Genomic DNA, 20,071 nt, shown 5'->3' with positions numbered 1-20,071 from the left:
GAAAGAACGCAGCAGCAGATTTATTTATTTTTATTTATTTTTCAATTTATATCCAGCCTTTTCCCGACAAAGGGCTCAAGGCAGCTGACATCATTCTCCTCCTCCATCTTATCCCCACAACAACAACCCTGCGAGGTAGGTTGGGCTGAGCGTCTGTGACTGGCCCAGAGTCACCCAGTGGGCTCCATGGCCGAGCGGGGACTCGAACCCGGATCGCCTGAGTCCCAGTCCCCTGCTCTTAACTGCTACACCACACTGGCTCTCTCAGATGCAACAGTCAAACTCACGAACGTGACAGAAAGCGCCTTCCAAGAGGCAATCAGGTGCGAAGTGTGCATGTGTTTCTCTGTCCATAGTTCCTTCCTTGTGGAGCCAGAATGGACAGCATCGCTTGTGCAAGGGCGGAAAAACCCAGAAGTTTACAGTAGATGCAGCAGAATTTGTTTACATTAATGTTGGCGACATACAGGTGTGTGAGGGGGTGTCACACGGAGGTGGGTAGAGACCTGTTCTCCCCTGCAGAGGAAGGCAGGACGCGCTCCAACGAAGCAAAGCTCAGGGAACCCAGGTTCCATTTGGATGCCAGGAAGGACTTCCTGACAGTCAGGACCCCGAGGGTGTGGAATGGGCTTCCACGGGAAGTGGTTGAGGTCCCATCGGTGCGGGTGTTCAAGGACAGGCTGGACATGCACATGGTGGGCATGTCATGAGCGGAACTGGCTGGAGCCGGGGGTCAGACTAGATGGCCCGGGAGACCCCTTCTGACTCGCTCTGTTTCTTTCTAAACCACCTAGGAAGACCTCGACAGTTATAGGCGGCCTATAAATACATGTATCAATAAATATAAATGAATAAATCTGCATCCTCCGAAGGGATTCATGGCCTGAGGAGGAAGGTCCTTCCAGCCATGGCCTTCTCAGCAGAGCATTCCTCTGTCTGACCCTGCCTGGCAGCCTGAGAGAGGGGGGCTGGGTGCCGGGAAGCTCCCAAGCACAGCCCATGCCGATGGCCTTTTCCAAGGGCAGTCCGCCAACCCCACTTTAAAGCCAACTAAGCAGGCAGCCACTGCCATATCCCAGGGCAGTAAATCCCCCACAGGAATGATGTGCTGCATGACAAAGCCCATCACTTTCCACGAATGACTGCAAGTTATCTCTCTCCACCAGCTCCAGGCTCTCTCTCCTGTCCTTCCCTCTGCCATGTTTCCCCTTCAACTAAAAAAGCCCCAAGCATCCCCCCCGCCCGCCCCCCCAGATCAGCTTGATTTTCCTCTCCACATCTTTCCCAGAACGATCCTTTCTGAGCTGGGGTCCCAGGTAGGTGATCTTGCCAGTACCTCCCCTTGCCCAGTCCCCGCTCATCCCAAATTGCCTTGCGAGGGCACAGGGCAAATTCTCCCAAGGTGAGCAGTGAGGCTTTGCAGCCTTTTGCATGGCGGGCGCACCTCTCCTTCGCGTGAGCCGCGCTGAGGAGATGCAGCTCAAACCTCAAGAGAACATTGGCTCCACAGGGCAGGTGAGGTTATTTCCTGAGCTGTGAGCTTAAAAGCAAGAGGCTAATGCATCGTCCGGGGCCTGCTCGTGTTTATATATTGAGTTAAATTCCTTCCTGCAGCAGATGCCATTGACTGAGACGGGAGAGGTGTTCTCCCCGCCCCTTGCACCCCCACCCCCACTGCTGTCATCACAAAGTCAAGCCTCTTCGATACTTTTGCACCTGAAGTTGCAAACCCTCATCAGAGGCAAAGGTAGAACCTTTCTGCTCCCCTCCCGCAAGCCTGGCTTCCTTCTCCGCATCGATTTTAAGATTAAAGCAAGGCAAGAAGCACCCAGATCCATAATCCTGTTCCTGCAGATTTGCCAGTGAGTGACAGGAATTGATTGTGCTCTCCAAGCCGCTAAAAAGAACCACGGAGCCGCACCCGTGCTCGGCACCGCAATGGGCCCTTTGCATGGGCGGCACGTCATGTGGAGGGAGGCGTGACAGTTGTCAAGGGCACTTTGCGGAGAGTGTCCTTGGTGGGGAATCTGTGGCGGAAAAGACGCTTCGGCCCTCCGCATGGAGGGATTCCACTGCCAGCCTGCACAAGGCGTCCCATCAGCCCCGGCGTGGCCTGCCCAGGGGTGGGTCGAGGCCCTGCCAGTGTGGAAGACAAAGGCCACGCTGGGGTGGAGGCAGCTGTCTGTTCTGGTTTCTCTCGGCTTGTCAGGGTTCCAGGCTCAGGTCTGGTTTATTCCCAAATTTGAACATCCGTCCACCCTCAGGTTCAGCTGGTCCCAAGCACTGCATTTGCTAAAGAAACCCTCTTATGAAAATTCATAGGCATTGCGATTTGCGTTTCTCATAAAGCACGATCTTTCAAACACACAGCACTGCTGAATATGGCACATTTTTGCAAGCAGATTTCTTAATATATGCCATCTAATGAGCCACCCACAAAGGAGCGGATTACGGAAGTGCAGGTTCTTGGACAGTCTGGGGCTCATTAGAGTGGGTACCCTTCCTTCTCTCATGGACACGGGGATGCTGCATCCGTTTAAAAGGAAACATTCCTTCTTTAGCCATTCCTGGCTTTATATTTGCTAAGCTGCTTTGGAAAAGGCAAAACGACTCCCGGCTCTTCCCGTCTCCTGCAGAGATGGCTGGATAGCCCATATGCCAGGCTGCAGTGAGTGAAAACACGCCACTGCAGCGACCCTTTGGTGCGACTAGCGGAACTGGAATGCATTTCGGTTCCTGTCCGCCATTTCCTGGAATCAAGAGATTGCCTTTCTCCTGGCCAGGAACCTGACCCAGCTGGGATGGGAAGTTGCAGCAAAGTAAGATCAGCTCTCCCAGCAGGAGATATCAGAAAACCATGGATCTGGCGGAAACAAACCCAGGCCTCCTACGTCCAAGTGGATTGTTACTGAGCTGGGAGGACAGCCAAGATACAAGTACACCCACACTGACGGATCTAGGAACGGCCTTGGCAGCCGATGCGAAGATTCCACCTTGCGCCATGGAGAATTAGCTACCTGGACCACAATCCGCAGCCACTTGAAACCGTTCTGCTGGTTGAGTAACCGTGCAGAATTCTCAGCTGGGCTGATGTGAGCAGACTGGTTAGAAAAATTAGGTGAATTTGCTTTGCTTTCTATCTGTGAATTAATTAGTCAATAAACTTCACTCTGCTGTTGATCAGAAACGGGGCTGGCATGCCAAGTACAACAAGGCTTTGGATAATGGATCGAGCCCCGCGGCCTTTACTGGTAACCCTTTTTGTGAAGCAGCTGTTACAGAGAAGCTTGGCCTTGCCGCTCTCTTCACCGGCACCTTGCCTCGAGTTATTTCTGTGTTGCCGGGAAAGCAAATCACGCGGCCGTTTGAAAGAAGAGGGCAAGACACAGGCATCTGTAATCACCACCCCTGTTTTGCAGGCTGTACTGGGAGGCGGTTTACCTTGCCACACGGAGAAGCGGGCAAACTCAGGATCACGAAGTCTGCCTCACTCCTACTGCAATGAAGCCGTCGCGAGCCCCCCTTTGAACTGTCTGGTCCTGAAAGCAGGGGGAGTTGGCCAAGTCCAGTGCAGCCTGCACTGGCAAACACCAGAGACCCGTGTCCGGGAGATGCACTGAGACCTTCTCCTTTGCACCCCGCAACAAGCAACAAAAAGCTTCCCCTAAATCGCACGAGGGATCCTTAACCTCGCTGGAGCAGTCCCCCTCGGGATCCCCTGCAGCGTGGCAGGTGATTCTGCGGTCTGCATGATGCCGGCGTTAGAGAGATCTTCAATCCTGTCGGTGGATATTTTACAAGGTCAATTCCACTGCAAAGCTGCATCAGTTGGTTTAAAAGATGTCCTGGCCCACAAACTAAGCCCTCATACCAGAGTCGAAGATTTTGAGGCCCAAGCAGATTCTGCTTCTTGTTTGGCACGGGAAGCATTGGCCGCTCGATCCAAGGGCTTGCCCCAACGGGAGGCAAATTCAGCTGGGCTGCAGCTGGGTGAGCAGAATGAAGCACTGACTCCAGTCACCCCAGTTGTTCCTTAAATGCGGGGAGGGCCGCCCAAACGCTGGGAGGCCTCCGCCCTGGAGAGTGAGGCCGACGGCTCTGCACCCCGATGCTTCCGGAAGAGCCGCAGGGGAGATGCAGGTGGGGAGAGGGTGCAATAAACTGTACTCTGGGTTAGTCCAAGTTCCAGCTCTGGCTCCGTTGCTAATGCCCCACTTCAGATAGTCCAGGTTTAGGCCAACCGCCCTCCTACACCTGGGCATCCCAGTTCCTGTGATGGCACACCGTCGCTCCAGGTCAGCCTTCCCAAACGTGGCGATGCCTGCTAAGGATGATGGGAGCCACATTTGGGGGGCACAAGGTTGGGGACAGCTGCTCTTGGGAAAAGACCTCACCGAGATATGTTTCTCCATGTGAATGAGAATCCGAACGAAAACTTAACATCTCCCTGAACCAAGCAGTCACTGGAGCTGCAAAGCCCAGAATCACTGAAATGAGCAGCACCAAAGTGCCTTGACATGTGCATAACAATTTAATTATGATTTGTAAGCCATCCAGAGACATGCAATGTAAATGGATGGGATAAAAATATCCACAAAAATAAATAAAGACTTTAAAGTGGGAATTAGCTGAAAGCCCATGGTTCGTGTCTGCCTGCAGACAGGAGCACAGCTTTTATGCTGCAACTGAAATTGAGAAGACAAACAGCATAGATGCCAAACTGCTGAGTTATCAGCCTTTAAATGGGGTCCAGCGGACCTGGTCCAATTCAGACCACACCACCCAACCAACCCCTGGATGGACCTGGCATTGCTGACACCTAGTAATTCCGTCCCTTCCCTCTGCCATGCTGGCACAATTGAAAAACTTCTAAAAAGCAGATGTTCCTCCAAACTGCTTGTCTATGTGTTAAACACTCCTGCTGAAGAACTTAAAAGGAGAGTTCATGCACACCTTTGGGGAAAAGGATGGAAGAAAACAATGAGGACTAGCAACCCCCCTTGACTTTCCTAAATTTCCCCTTAACTTCATTTTTCATTTTTTAAAAAAAGCTGATGTTCTTCTCCCGTCTCAGTCACGGTCGTGGTGCATCCCCCCTATTAGGCTGCATTTGTGGCAGTGAAGTCGAAGCCGACAACTCCTGCATCAGACAGGAGGAGGAGGAGAAAAGAGATGCCGGAGACTTGCGGTACTGAAGAGACGTTCTGTGATGGGAAGGTGGCACTGCTCCCCTCCACGCCAGCCGTGACTGCCACAGGGAAGTGTGGCTCCACACCTGGGCAGGCAGCTGGCTGCTCTGCTCTCTGAGCCTTCCTTCTGGAGCAGCTCCTGCTGGCTTGCCAAGGTAGCCACTGATTGGGAAGAGTCGCCCATGCTTTCTGCAGACGGGGAAACACCCTGCCTGCCAGCCTCGCTGTGCTCACGAGGAAGGATTAGCACACAGGACGGGCAGAGAGGCAGCATCTCTCCAGGGATCCAAGGAAGGCCTTCCTGCTGGGAGCTCAGCGGGATGCAGCTCCCAGAATTCATCCGTCCACAAACTGAGTGAAGGCTTCAAGCCCTACCGGAATACGTCTTCTAAAGTTGGGAGGACCACATGCAGCGTGGGAAAAAGAGCGCTGCGAGGGTTAAAATGCAGCAGGAGTCATGCTTCAAAATGGTTTTCTGGAGAACTTTTTCAAAGCAGAGGACTGGCTGGCCACCAAGCAGGGAAACAGGGATCGGCTGCCCTACAGAACCGAGGGAGATTCTGATCTTCAATTCTGTCGGTGGATATTTTACAAGGTCAATTCCACTGCAAAGCTGCATCAGTTGGTTTAAAAGATGTCCTGGCCCTCAGACCAGAGTCGAAGATTTTGAGGCCCAAACAGATTAAAGATGCCCATGCCACAGAAATTTCCAGCACGTGTCCTGCATTTCTCTTGGGCCCCATTTATAGGGAGCTTCTCCTGGCTCGTTTGAGGGTTTATTTTTCCGCAGCTCTCCTCCCACCAGTGCTAAAGCACCATGACATGCAGAACAGAAGCCTTAAAAAACACAATTTGCTCCCTCAACACAGTGCTGACTGAGCAGGGAGCTCGGGTGACCCATGATGGGGCTCCATTCCTTAGGGAAGGGAGCAGTGAGTCCATGGAATGTGTGATGCATGCAGAGCGCTCCCACCCGGTGCCATTCACCCGTCGGCAGTGGCGTGAGCTGCGCGGAAACCAAGCAGGCTCCTCTGCAAACTGCATGGCTGCAGCTCCTCCTCATGCCCTTGGAGTGAAATGCAGTGCGACCGGGATGCAGCTACGGGGAAGGAAGGAGGTGCTCCCGGGTACAAAGGCAACTGCTCCAAAAGTGCACCACTGAATACGGAGACAGCTCTATCAGCTCCTCCGAGCATTTGGAAGCAGTCGGCCTGTGACAGGAAAACGTCTGCTTCACTGGTTTTGCAGAGGAAGAGGAACTCAAGATCAAATTGCCAGCATATGCTGGATCATGGAGAAAGCTAGGGAGTTCCAGAAAAACATCTACTTCCGCTTCATTGACTATGCTAAAGCCTTTGATTGTGTGGATCACAACAAACTGGGGCAAGTTCTTAAAGAGATGGGAGTACCAGACCATCTTGTTTGTCTCGTGAGAAACCTATATGCGGGTCAAGAAACAACAGTGAGAACTGGGCACGGAACCAATGACTGGTTCAAAATTGAGAAAGGAGTTTGGCAAGGCTGTATATTGTCGCCCTGCCTATTTAACTTGTATGCAGAGCACATCATGAGAAAGGCAGGGCTAGACGAATCACCAGTTGGAATTAAGATGGCTGGGAGAAATATCAACAACCTCAGATATGGAGACGATACCATTCTCATGGCAGAAAGTGAAGAGGAACTAAAGAGCCTCTTGAAGAGCGTGAAAGAAGAGAGTGCAAAAGTTGGCTTGAAACTCAACATTAAGAAAACGAAGATCATGGCATCCATTCTCTCACTTCCTGGCAAATAGATGGGAAGAAATGGAGGTTATGACAAATTCAAAGATGCTTGCTCCTTGGGAGGAAAGCTATGGCAAATCTAGACAGCATACCAAAAAGCAGAGACACCACCCTGTTGACAAAAGTGCGTATAGGCAAAGCCCCCAACCCAACGCCCACTGACCCAGTGACTCATCCTCTGCCACCCCCTTCTCCTTTTCCTGTCAATTGTTCCCAGCATCAGGGTCTTCTCCAGTGAGTCCTTCCTTCTCATTAATTGGTCAAAGTATTTGAGCTTCAGCTTCAGTATCTGTCCTTCTAAAGAACAGTCAGGGTGACTTCCTTTAGGATTGACTGATTTGATCTCTTTGATCGCTTTGCAGTCCAAGGGATTCTCCATGAACAGTATCAAAAGGCACAGAAAGATTAATTGTTCCTTAATACTTCCCGCCATCCTGGAATATTCCTCTGAAGCAGTCAAAGAGTTACAGAAAGCTGGCTTTTTTAAATTTGGAGGGTCCTTTCAATGCATGCTTGAACAAAATGGGATTAAATTCATGAATGCCTTGATCACAAGGTTCAAATGTTCCTCGCACAGCTCCGAATCAACCTAAACATTGCTCACAGGCATTTAGTCAACCATTCCCCTGCCCTCTTCCAGAAACCACTTCCTTGCACTGCTTATGGGCAGTTAGCAGAGCGTTCAACTCAGATCTGTGCAAGTCAGGGGGAAGTTCAAAAGGATGCAGGGTGGGACATGTCCAAAGAGGACCACTAAGGGCCTCAGTGAAAGGACATCTTGGGCAGGGGCATGCATATCTCCCCTCTTCAGCCTTCTGATATGCCTGAGGGTCTCCTTGGAAAGCATTCCCTTGCTTTGTCTTCTTCCTATCCCTGTGCTTGTGCCTGTCACAGAAAATTTCTCCTTTTGGGTGCATGACTTGGCAGGTGGTCAAGGAGCTGGGCTTGTTCTGCTCTGAATGTCTCCTCCTAAGTCTCCAGACTCCCAAAAGCTACTACTCAGAAGGTCCCGGCATAATACAGACAGAAGCGGAAGGAGCTGCATAGCTTGTCCTGATCAGGGAATCCGAGCAGGGAGGCCTGCTTGTCGGTGGCACCAAAACAGGACATGGCGTTTCTAGCACAGAGGCTGCTTGGGTTGCCAGATTTCTCCCAATTCAGCAAGTGATCATTTCTGATCAATTCCAAGGCGATTTCATTAGAGACAGAGGTGACCAATCCTTGGCTCGCTGCTTCCTCCTGCAACGGACACCTGGCCAGTCATCAGAGAGGGCAAGCAGGACGGCTTCTTCACCTCAGCTGAGGGACCAGCTGGCTTGGCCTCGCCCGGGGCTGCTTCCCTTCCAGTTGGTGATCATCGGAACTGTGACCTAACTTAGGAACTGTCGCCGGAGTGCTTTCTTCCCCTCTTCCATCCCCATCCCTTTGGTGCTGTGTCACCTACACTGTAAATCTGCAGGCTGGACTGTCTTCTGCTGGCTGCTCAGGGTGCCCCAATGAGCGGGTAAAAATCCCCTAAGCAATGACATTCACTGGTGACACTAACGAAGACTGGCAGGATTTCAACAGATGGGCGAGAAAGGCGACCCTGGAGGGAAACCGCATTCACAATGCTGGTGTCTGTCTATCTGGCTTCCAGGACCAGCCCAGGTTCGGCCACCTGGGTTGAAGGCACTTGCTGGTTTTTAAACCTCTGGCAAAACTGCCAGTTCCAATTTTGAGATTTTCTGCATTTACAAATAGATTCCTATTTGCTACTGAGTGAAATTTAGTGAGCACGGAGAATGTGATAAAACCTTTTACTGTGTTGTGCGAAAGCATGGTTGCAGAAAAGGCAGCATGAAAATGTTGGTAATGAGAATGGAGAAATACGTTTTGTTCCCACAGAACTCTTGAAAGGGTTGCTGGATGTAAACATGTGGATTTCTTGCTGCTTCCTGCAAAACCAGGAGCACTGGTGTTCATCTTGAACTCTGAAAATTTCTCGAGTCTTCAGATTCAGTCTGCACTGCATTTTTAAAAAGTTTGCATGAAAATACATAAGCATTATTATGCATATTTCTACTAAAATAGATTTTGGCATGCCTTACCCTAATACACTCATTCTTTGCAAGCTGTTTTCCTAATACAAATGCATTTAAGAATTATTCTCCCAAATATATGCCTCTTTGTCTACATATATATTTAATTCAAGGATACCCCTGCAAATTTGAAGAAAATTTAGATGGAAATAGTATCTTGGATGGTGTAGCGGTTTGAAAGTGCAAAGTAAATACATTTGCATTGAAATGCGAATGAAGTGTTTTGTCACTGTGGCCTTGTTGATTATTTTGGCTGTAAGCAATGAGACTTCTTGTGCTCACAAAATAAAGGGGTTGCTAAGGGCAGAGGTGTATAAAATTATGTGGAGGGAAAGATCAAAATGTTCTCCTGCTCAACGATCTTGCAGAAGGCAGGGTCGCTTCATGGAACGGAGAGGCAGTAGACTTAGGAGGAATAAAAAGCAGCACTTGACACAAGCAATGTGCGGAATTGACTGCCATAAGGTGAGGCGATGGTTCGCTGCAGATGATGCTTTTAAAAGAAACAGACAAATGCGGAAGGTGCAGGGAGGGGAGGGAAGGCCTGCCTTAAGTCTAGGCTAGACCTTCTCTATGTTTTGACTTTTGGAGATGCCCTCTGGCAAACTGGGAGGTGGGATGGGATTTGTAGGAGTCAAACTCATCATCCCCGGGCCAATTCATTCCTGTCGGCCACAACAGCTGAAAATGCGAAAGGTTCACGCAGTGGACACGGTGCTGGGATTAATTAAGGGGGTGACTCTGTCCGAGCCCATAAGTGTCCCAGAGCAACCAGCTGGCCGCTTGACTTATGGGAAATATTTCTGCCTCGCTCCTAATGCCTGAGGCAGCGGGCAAAATGCTAGCACTGACGCGCTGCAAACACCTGCCGGCAACGGGCCCAGGTGGACCCAGAGTATGGCCCCATCCACCGATTCCTCTGCTCTCTGGAGCCGCTCCCAATGGCAGCTGGGAATCGGTCGTTCCAGAGGGTGCCGGGCTGGGAAGACGGCGCTTGCTGCTTCCGGCGTGTTGCCACAGGGCAGGGCCAAGGCTGTAGGTGGAGCAACGTGGTCGTTTTCTCCAGCCCGTGAGATAGATTGCCTTTTCCTTCCCTGATTTATCTCTCCTACCAGAGCAGATGGCTTCCCGCCGATCTTGCTCTGCAGAATTCCCAGGGAGTCGTGGATTGCACAGAGTAAGCATTTCAATTCAGTCTTGTGCTCATACATTACTTCCCCCGTGCTAACGACAGTCAAGTTACTGTCCTGTGAAAAAACCCATTTAGCTCGAGCGACGCTGGCTGCAAAGCGGGAAATGAAGGGCATCGGGGAAGCCTGAGCTGGCACCAGGCGTGTGTGGGCACAGCCATCCAGGAAGCACTCATCCATTACCCAATCAACGGCACTTCTAAACCCAGCGGGGTCCAGCTGGGGTCCTGCTGGGAAACAGAAATTAACTTGGAATGGAGGTAATTCATCTTCAGACACTAGTCATCTTTCTAAAGTGTTCCTTGACAGTAAAGGGGGTCGATCCTGAAGTGACTTGGCGCCACCTTTGCATTTTCTTTTAAAGGCTTGTTGGGAACCCCGGGGACATGCAAGACACAAGCCTTGTGGATGCCCCATCCTTATTTTATCTTCCTACCATTAAAGCATATTTTTGTTTTCTTTAGTCGCAAAGTCATGCCCGACCCATCACAGCCCCATGGACAACATTCCTCCAGGCTCTCCTGTCCTCCATCATCCCCTGGAGCCCACCCAAGACCACGCCAACCACCCCAGTGTCCCCATCCAGCCACCTCATCCTCTGCCATCTCCTTCTTTTTTGGCCATCTATTGTTCCCAGCATCCGGCTCTTCTCCAGGGAGTCCTTCCTTCTCATTAGGTGGCCAAAGTATTTGAGTTTCATCTTCAGCATCCGGCCTTCTAAAGAGCAGTCGGGGTTGATCTCCTCTAGGACTGACCAGTTTCATCGCCTTGCGGTCCAAGGGACTCGCAGGAGTCTCCGCCAGCACCACAATTCAAAGGCCTCAATCCTTCAGTGCTCAGTCTCCCTTATGGTCCAGCTTTCACAGCCAGACATTGCAACTGGGAAGACCATGGCCTTGACTAGACGCACTTTCGTTGGCAGGGTGATGCCTCTGCTTCTTAGCATACTGTCTAGATTTGCCAAAGCTTTCCTCCCCAGGAGCAAGCATCTTTTCATGACTGATGTTTGTGTCTGCTGGCAGCCACTGTAGCTCTGCCATTTGCGGTGGAGGCTATCAGCTTTGCCCCATGCAGGATCAGACACTCCAAGTCACTGCATCTTCCAGTGCTCCCAAGGAATGAGTGTGAATGGGCACAGAAGGGGCTGGTGGGACCCTTCCATGGGCTGTCAGAACCAATGGTGGCGACAGCCACCCAGAGGCTTCCAACCCCATGGCGGCTTCTGCACGGCCATTTCTGAGAAGCCACTACAACATTCCGCACTGCCTGTTTGAAGGGACCATCTGTTCCAGTTCTCCTGGGCCTGCATCTCTGTCCATCTGTATGACCTTTCAAACTTTTGTCAGAGCCGGTTATTAAGGTCAGATTACTATTTATACTGGCCAGGCAGTTTGTCACGCCACAAATGTCATTAGGCCTCGAACAGCTGGCAATGAGCACACGAGCCACGTCATGTGTTGCCCAGGCATCTGGGTCTTGCTGGCCATTTCTGCATTACGGGGCCGCAGGCAGCTGTGAGTGCAGCTCTGGGAATACTGGGCTGAATACTGGCTTCCATGGTGGAATAACCATGGACAGGGGCCTTAAGCCACCCTGGGATTCTTCCACGAGGCAGGAGAACGGGACCTTTCTGGACTATGCGCTGGGTCACCCCCAAGGCTCAGCCCTCCCTTGACAGAATTCAGGCACGCCCCACGGGAATAGTGCTGGGAGGAGCTTCCCCCCAAGGGTCCCTGGGTCAGGCGTCCCTTCGCATGCTGTGCGCTGTCCTGAGGGCGAGGGCGAATGGCACTCAAAGGAGGGGGGCTGCGAGGATACGCCCTCCAAAGGAAGGGAAAGACCTGCACGGTGCTCGCAGCAGCTTTGGCCAGAGCCGGCCAAGCGCATGGCAATCAGCAGGCTCCCTGCTGCGGGGGTGGGGCGGTCCCTTGTTCTCTCCTCCCCCATTGCCTCCCTATGTCTCTGGTAGCTCCCAAGCCAGGGGGCAGGACTTGGGGAGAGGGCCGGGCCGGTGCAGGCAGCCCGGGACTTGCAGACCTGATGAGGAACTTGCAGATGAGGAACTTGCTGCAGCTTCTGCCTCCGCGCCTTAAAGACTTGGGGCTTGTTTACACCAGTGGTTGCTTTCAAGCTTATGCTGGCCTGCACTCTCCATAGTGTGACTCACTGCAAAGGGAGCAGCGACTTCAGAGTGCAAACATTTCTTTTGGAAGACCTCCCCTCACTAAAACATTCAGCGGTGGAGGAGCACATGTGGAGAACGCCTGGATGCGTTGCCAGACCCTTCCTTGCCTGGCGGTCAGGTCTCCCTGCTCCCCAGCCTTCCACGGTCTTTCTTTTCAGAATCTGCCCGTCCCCCATAATCCCCGAAGGGCACAGCCATATTCCCACCACGTTCTCCATGCGAGGGGAGCAAGAGCCACCGCCCTGCGAAAAGCGGCATCTCACAGGACAGGCTGAGGGGCTGAGGGCTTAGAGATCCCCAGAGGGGAGCTCATTTCGTGCACCACCACTGAGATCTAGCGCAGAGCAGGGGAGATGCTACAGGGAAAGCAGGCAGCTCCACAAGGGCCACTGCATCATGGGACGAGTGTGGAGTGTACGTCTTGGACGACACCATTGTAGAGCCAACCACCACTGTGGGGCCACTGAAGGGCCACCACTGTGGGGCCGAGGATGTCTCAGCCTAGACATCCGAGGAACTCCGCTTCTTCCGGGCCACGGGTCTAGCCTGCCTTGGCCAACCTTGCCCAGGCTCGCTTCACGCCCCTCTCACGCCTGGCTGAGGCAGCAGGGGCCAAATCTAACGAAGGCCAGGATGGTTCAAGCAGGGATCTCTGGGCCTTTTACACGAGCATTCATGGAGCTGTTACACACGCCGCGCCTTCAGAAGCTGCCAGACAAGGAATCGGAAACGAACCCCCCAGTTTATTTCCCCCCAGGTTCCAAGGGCTCTTTCAGTATTTGCTCTGCAGCATTTGCTCTTCTCTACACCCACCAGAGGAGAACGTTACCCAAGGCCTGAATGGGGCAGGGGCCCACCGGGCGTCAGCACCTGTTTGTCAGGCTGGGGCTCAGCTCTGAAAAATGGGAGTGTGCTCATTAAGAAAGTTCTGATCTTTGTTAGAAAGCATTTGCAACACGTTGTGTGGGTTTGGTTTTGTTTTTTAGTAAAACGTGGTGCTGGAGGAGAGTTTGGTGAACACTCTGGACTGACAGAAAGGTGAGCAGTGGGTCCTGGATCAAAGCAAGCCAGAGCTTTCCCTAGAAGCAAAAATGTCAAAACAGAGGCTGTGGTACTTCAGGCACATCATGGGAAGGCCAGACTCCCTGGAGAAGACAATCATGCTAAGGAAAATCAGAGGCAGAAGAAGAAAAGAAAGAGGTGGATGGACTCCCTCAAGGAAGCCACAGCCTTGAATTTCGAACGGAGAAGCGGGGCTGTCATGGACAGGACGTGCTGGAAGGCTTTCATTCACCGGGTTGGCCGTAAGTCGGAGGTGACTTGATGCCACTTAACAAAAACAGCAGAATGGATTCAAAGTAAATAGACCTTCTGTCTTACAACACAATTGTGTACTGTTGATGTTTAATGAGTTATTGTCAGCTAATCTGGCCATTTTATGCAGTCTATTTGAATGGACTGTTATCACAATTGGTTGTGTTAGTTTATGTGCTCTATTTTATTATCTTTCTGATACGTTTATTGCTTCTTATTATCTTCTTTGCTGCCCTGAAAATTTAAATTTGTCCTGAAGGTGTGGAACATAAATCAGATAAACGAAGACATCTCTGGGGACCACTCTGAGAGGGCTTAACTCTTAAATATATGACCTGGATGTAAAGGGAAAGCACCATCAGCAGGGAAAGTGGGCAGCTGGGCCTTCAGCACCTGGACAGCACCCTAAGCATGTGCAGAGGTCGTCTGGCCCATGCTTTCCCAGGCTGGTGAGATCCACTGTACGAATACCAGAGATGGGAGAGGTGGACTTTCTATTCGCAGGGCTCACCTTCTGGAAGATGTTCTCAAGGAGCAACATGTTGAAAATGCAAGCCAGAATGTGGTGCCTGCAAAACTTCAGCTGTGCTTCTGATACTCCAAATGGTAAACTCCTGTACTCCAAACCCCACTAGGCTTTCAATCCTCCCTCCATTGCGTTCTCCTTCCCGGGGGTGGGGGTGTCCCTCTGGAAGACATCTTCTTGAGCTTTCCATTTGAGAAGCGATTAATCTTGCTTTTGTCTCCGCAAGACTTTGCTGTCACATTTCACATTACACTAGAAAAATCCGCCCAGGTATAATTATGCGCGTTAAGAGCAGGAAGGAACTTGGAAATCAGATGCAAAATAGTGGCAGATATTTTACAATTTGTAGGGTCTCACAGGAGGCCTTCCTTCCCCCGCCCTGCCTTCTACATTGGCAATTATTTTCTACTGCATTGATTAAAAATGGAAATAATGCTCAGGTCCAAAGTCATTTTCACCGCTCAGACCGCTCCATCTAAGGATAACTCCCTCAAACATATGGATGAAGAGAAAGGACCGATGCTATGAATTCCACAAAGAGTTTAAGCATTGCAATTCTGGAAACCAATCATAAAAAAGAAATTACAAGAGTATTTAGAGACCATCACATGTGAGCCAACACAACTGCCATGCTCAGAAGTGTCCTCGAATGACCCAGAGGGGCAATTCCTACAGTTCCATTTGTGAGATGAATCACTTCCACCAGGGAAGCCACGGCCCAGAATGGACAAGAGCTAAGTGGGGCTGTCAAGGGCAGGACATGCTGCAGGGCGCTCATTCACGGGGTCCTCATACGTTGGAGACAACTTGACGGCACATCACAGTAACAGGCCCAGGACTTTTTAGGAGTAAGCCTGGACCCAAGACATCCACAGTTTGTGACAACCCTGGGGTGCCCCTGCCAGGGAAGATCACAGCATCCTAGAAGAGTAGAGTTGGAAGGGGCCATGTAGGCCTTTGGATCCAATCCCCTGCTGTTGCAGGACACCAAGTGACACCATCCCACTCAGAGGGCTGACAGTTTCGCCTCGAATGTCTTCAGTGTGGGAGAGCCCAACCCTCTCCAGCAGCTGGTCCCACTGCCGTGTTGCTCTGACAGTGAGGAAGCTCTTCCTGATGTCCAGCCTGAATCTGGGTTGTCGCAACTTGAATGGATTATTTGGTGCCCTGCACTCTGGGATCAGCAAGGAGAGATCTTGACCTGGTTCCCCTTCCGTGGAACTCCCTGCCTCAGGAAGTCAGGCAGGTACCACCATGCTCTTGTTTTGGGCCCATGCCAAAGACAACCCTACTTCAAACAGCTTTCCTTGACCTCGGATCTCACTGATCTCAAACCTTTATTCTTTCTATCTGTTATTGTTCAGCACTCCAGAATCTATCTAGATGTAGAGTTGTATATCAGTGTTGCAAAGAAATGCTTTAAGTGGAGCACACGTTCTGGCAAGACAATAAAATCCAGTGCCATCAGCGCCTGGACGAGAGAGAGAGAGAGAGAGAGAGAGAGAGAGTTTGCAGCTCCCAGCCCATCTGAACTATGGAAGATGTCTGCTCTGTATCACCCTCTGGAGATATCAAATGCAGTCACAATCTAAAACAAGTCCAAGCAACTCTTGCCTCCAAATTCGTTCCTTAAAATCACTAGTCACTTGGGCGAATCACTAGTCAGTGGGACTACTGCAGGTGTGGGCTGCTGGACTCAGATCAACTCACCGAAGGCATGAGGATCAAGGGCTGCTAATGAACGGCGAAGCCAAGTTCTGCCAACTAGAGGGGACGGGTAGTGGCACTCCACGCATATTTCCTTGCAGTGTCTGATAGCCTGGAATGGCGGGAGAAAGGATGCTGAGCAGCGAGATAGGTTGCTCCTCTGATGAGGGTTAAGAGGCTGCGTTTTTGTTCTCCAAATTTCACTCCTCGTTATTCTCGCCTTCGTAGGGAGTGTGACATAGGGCTACCCAGAAACCCCTTTAATCAGGTCTGAGCAGTTCCCAGCCAAATGGCTCTTGGCGGTGGACGAGAGCAGCCACATAGATCTGGTCGAAGGCTAAAAATGAAGATTTATGAGAACAATATTTGCCTTGTGAAGGCAAGCTTGTCCATGCCATTGGGCTAATTAAAATAATCCATCACCCAGTGCCTGTCTGAGGCCAGGGTCAGATGAAAAGCTGGGCATAAGCCAAATGTCAAGAGGTGCAGATGGGAAAGCATTTCCGTGCACGCATGCGCACCTGTACGCACGAAGGCGCGTGTGCGACATGCCAGAGTGTGAGAATGTTTTGGTGGCTTTGCTTGCAACTGTTCAATGAATTTCATGCCAAAACAGTGGCCCGGTTTGCGCTGGTGTCACAGCAACTGATGCAAATATAAACCACCATTTTTATACTTGGTGTCTTCATTTTAGGCCCAGGGTGGGTGGTTCTTTGCAGGCAGGGGGAAGTGTTGTGGCTAAGTGCACCTGCACACGCACCATCCGACGAGCAAGAGACCCGACCCAAGAGTGGAACTAGGATGGACTCTGGCAGTGAGCGCAGCGAACCTGCTGGAACCGCATCGCCGCAGCATCTCCCTGCCTCGTCGCTGCAGGAGAAAAGAGCAATTGGGCCGCAGTGTGGGTGGCGGGTGGGGAAAAGGGCACCGGAAGCCAACGCTGCTCCACTTGTGACATTCTGCAATCATGGCTGTGATCCGACGAAGAGACACAGATGAACAAGCGGGAATCATTATTTAAACATCTTCTTTTAAATTCTGATATTAATACTTCAGTCTGCTTTTCCTGCCAGTCAGGACATGGTTCTAGCCCTGTCGGATTTTCCTGTCTGACTGTGTCATATGACTGGGGCTGATATCATGTTCACTCTCTGTGTTTGGTTCTGGTTTGTGTTTTGTTGGCTTGCAATGCTGTACCCAATGCACTGTATGGGTATTATGCTTTTCGCCTGTTAGTTACATATCATGGTTATGGGTTATCATATTGCATCGTATCGTATTGTATCGTATCTGCAACCAAAACTTTCTCTGACACCTCCACCAGCGATGGACGCTGAGGAGGTGAGCAACTGCCCGGTTTAAACGAGCAGCTCGCCTCCTTGCCCACAGGAGCCACCACGACAGAACGGCAAGAAGCAGCTCTTCGAGCGCAGCTCCTTTCCACATTCATCATCGTCCCTCTTTGCCGCCCATATGCAGATCCACTTAAAGGGGCACTTTGTCCTGTTCTGATCCTAAGGGATCCGTTTGCTTTTCGTTTGTTTGGTTCACTTAACTTCTGTGCCACAATAAAAATATTTTGCACCTTCAGAGCGTTGCCTACCTTGTGTACCTCAACGGTGCCGATTAAACCCATTCCAGTTCCAGGGTGTGATACTGCAAAATGTGGGGAAGTCCAAGGGAATGTGTGAATACTTCTGCAAGGCGCTTGGTCACCTGCAAAAGCATACACTGCTGTGTACCGCTGTCTGCTGGAGGAGAGCTTTGGGAATATCCTGGCCTGACAGAAAGACAAAAAAATGGGTCCTGGATCGAGTCAAGCTGGAACATTTCCCGGAAGCGGACATGACAAAACGGGAGCCGCTGGAATCTGGACACATCGTGAGATGGCAAGAGTCCCTGGAGAAGAGCATCGTGGGAGGGGAAGTTGCGGCAGAAGAACGGAAAGGCCAGATATGAGGTGGATGGACTCCATAAGGGAAGCCGTGACCTTGAGGGCTGCCGTGGGTAAGGGCATTATTCGAAGGGCCTCCATTCAGAGGGCTGCCCTAAGCTGGAGACAACTTGATGGCACATGGCAACAGGCACGATTCAACACCCATCAAGCCGTTTCTGCATCCTGTGTGGCTCTGTCCTTTGAAGCTGATGTTTATGCACCAAGAGTTACATGAACATTACCAATATATTTGCTAGCTACCAAGCATCGATGTTTCCTTCTTCTAGGTAATTTTTCTTCTTCTTGCATCCCGGCAAGTGTGACCCCCAGCGTGCACCAGGGAACAATGTGCCAGGTAGGCAGGCAGGTGGACAGCCAGAGAAGGGGGAGGAGATGAAGAAACGCTGGGGAGCAGGAAGGGTTTGGGAACACCAAGCCAGCTGAACAGACAGGGCCAGGGATTTGGCTGTTGCCCAGACCATTGTCCGAGAGTGGAGTCAGGCAGGGTTGCGGCCAAAAGCGGGAACTTGGCATGAACGAGAGTTCCTCTACTTCTACCTGTAAGGGATGGCTAGGAAATGGCTCAGTGCATCATGCTTTCTTCTAGGCTCACTCCATATTATTGGCCGATCCTGAACGTATGGTGAGGAAAGAGGGAATGACATGTTTTCTTACTTAAATCAAGAAGCGAGAAGGGAGAGCTTGACACGGGGCAGCAGCTGCTGGCAGGAATCCCATAATATGTGTCATACCCAGTTCCAATCTGAGCCACAACTAAAAAGCTTCTCTGAGTGGGCTGGCTCACGCCCAATTCTATGTTCCAACGTGCAGGAAGGTTGTGACCGTCTTGGGAAGGGAAAGGACTATCTTTCCTCTGGGGCGGCCCTAGACATTCCGCAGGGAGCTCGGGGATCTATGCTACTTGTGTGAATCTCCCCACCGAGGCTGCCCCACGCTGGACATGCGCTTCGCTGGATCAACCTGCGCACAATTCAGTTCTGATTTCCTCACAAAGCGCCAGTGAAATGGCACCTCATTTAAAAAAGCCACCGTGTTGCCCAGATCTCCACTGATGCAACACTAACCTGTTAAAAGTAGCAGTAATTAGTGAGCACGGCTTTAACCCTGCTATTTTCATACTCCCGCTATCAGCTGCTTTGGGGAACTAAATGGAGACCGAAAGGGGAAAATGTATACCTTAAAACAAACAAACCTGCATCACAGAATCTTTACCTTCAGCTGTGTTTATCCCAGGATCCAGACTATCCTTCATTGTAAAATAACCTCTTGGGGGCTCAGTTTAGCTACGATAATGGAAAGTGTGTGTGCAAATATTCAAAAAAAGCACTTCTGAGAAGCCTGAAAATTACTACATTGCTGTAAAGCATTATTTATTGATCAGAATTTCCACTCATGTCTCAAAGGTCACGTTCAGTCTTGAGAAGCAAGGGATGCACGATTGATCGGCTACAACTGCAGCCTAATAGGTTCTGATTAGGGCTGCAAATGGACCTGAAAGAAAACTCATTTGTTTATAGCACTACGTAACACAACCCGCCTGGCAGTCGGTGGCCATTTGAACGTTGTGCGTCCCCAACATCCATCTGATTAAAGCGCAGTAATTTGACAAGATGAGGACAGTATGCCTGCACGGCTGGCAGGGATGTTTTCTTGGGAGAGTCGCAAGCGCTCTCCCCCAGAAGCGAGAGGGAACGGCGGTCTGCGACGGCCTCATTATCTCAAGCAAGTAATGACAGCGGAAGCAGCTGTGCCGTCGCCTTCAGAACTAGTTTTGCTCGACCGTCCGCTATGGGATGGCTTTGTCAAAAGCACTTATGGTCGTGCACATGTGACGCGTCCCAAGGGAAGACGCCTCCCGAGGGTGGAGGGGAATCTGTTTTGAAGCAGCCTTGGGAGCCACGTCAAGAAGACCCGGTCATCCCAAGCGCGCACGTTGCCGGCTCCAGAGTGGGAGAAGAAGGAACTGCAACGTGCTTTGCCTCGGGAGATAGATGTACTCAAGGAGACGCTGTGGGGACGGATGATCGTGCGCCACTAATGGCGGGACTGTGCAACTCGTTGTGGCGCTTGGCTATCGAGGTGGCCCTCACAAGTTCTGGCTTGCAGGGTGCATCTTCAGGGTGGCTGCACATGGCCCGAGA

The 20,071-nt window shown here is 51.1% G+C and overlaps 1 protein-coding gene across 2 annotated transcripts in view; it reads right to left on the bottom strand.

Annotated features, from left to right (window-relative positions):
- EXOC4 (exocyst complex component 4) overlaps window positions 1-20,071 on the bottom strand; it is a 394,149-nt gene that overhangs the window by 50,106 nt on the left and 323,972 nt on the right. The gene's annotated exons all lie outside the window — the stretch shown is intronic.

This window comes from Varanus komodoensis, unplaced genomic scaffold, assembly GCF_004798865.1.
Source record: "Varanus komodoensis strain SLA01 unplaced genomic scaffold, ASM479886v1 scaffold1, whole genome shotgun sequence".
Lineage (NCBI taxonomy): Eukaryota > Metazoa > Chordata > Lepidosauria > Squamata > Varanidae > Varanus > Varanus komodoensis.
This window is presented reverse-complemented; position numbering and strand designations above follow the sequence as displayed.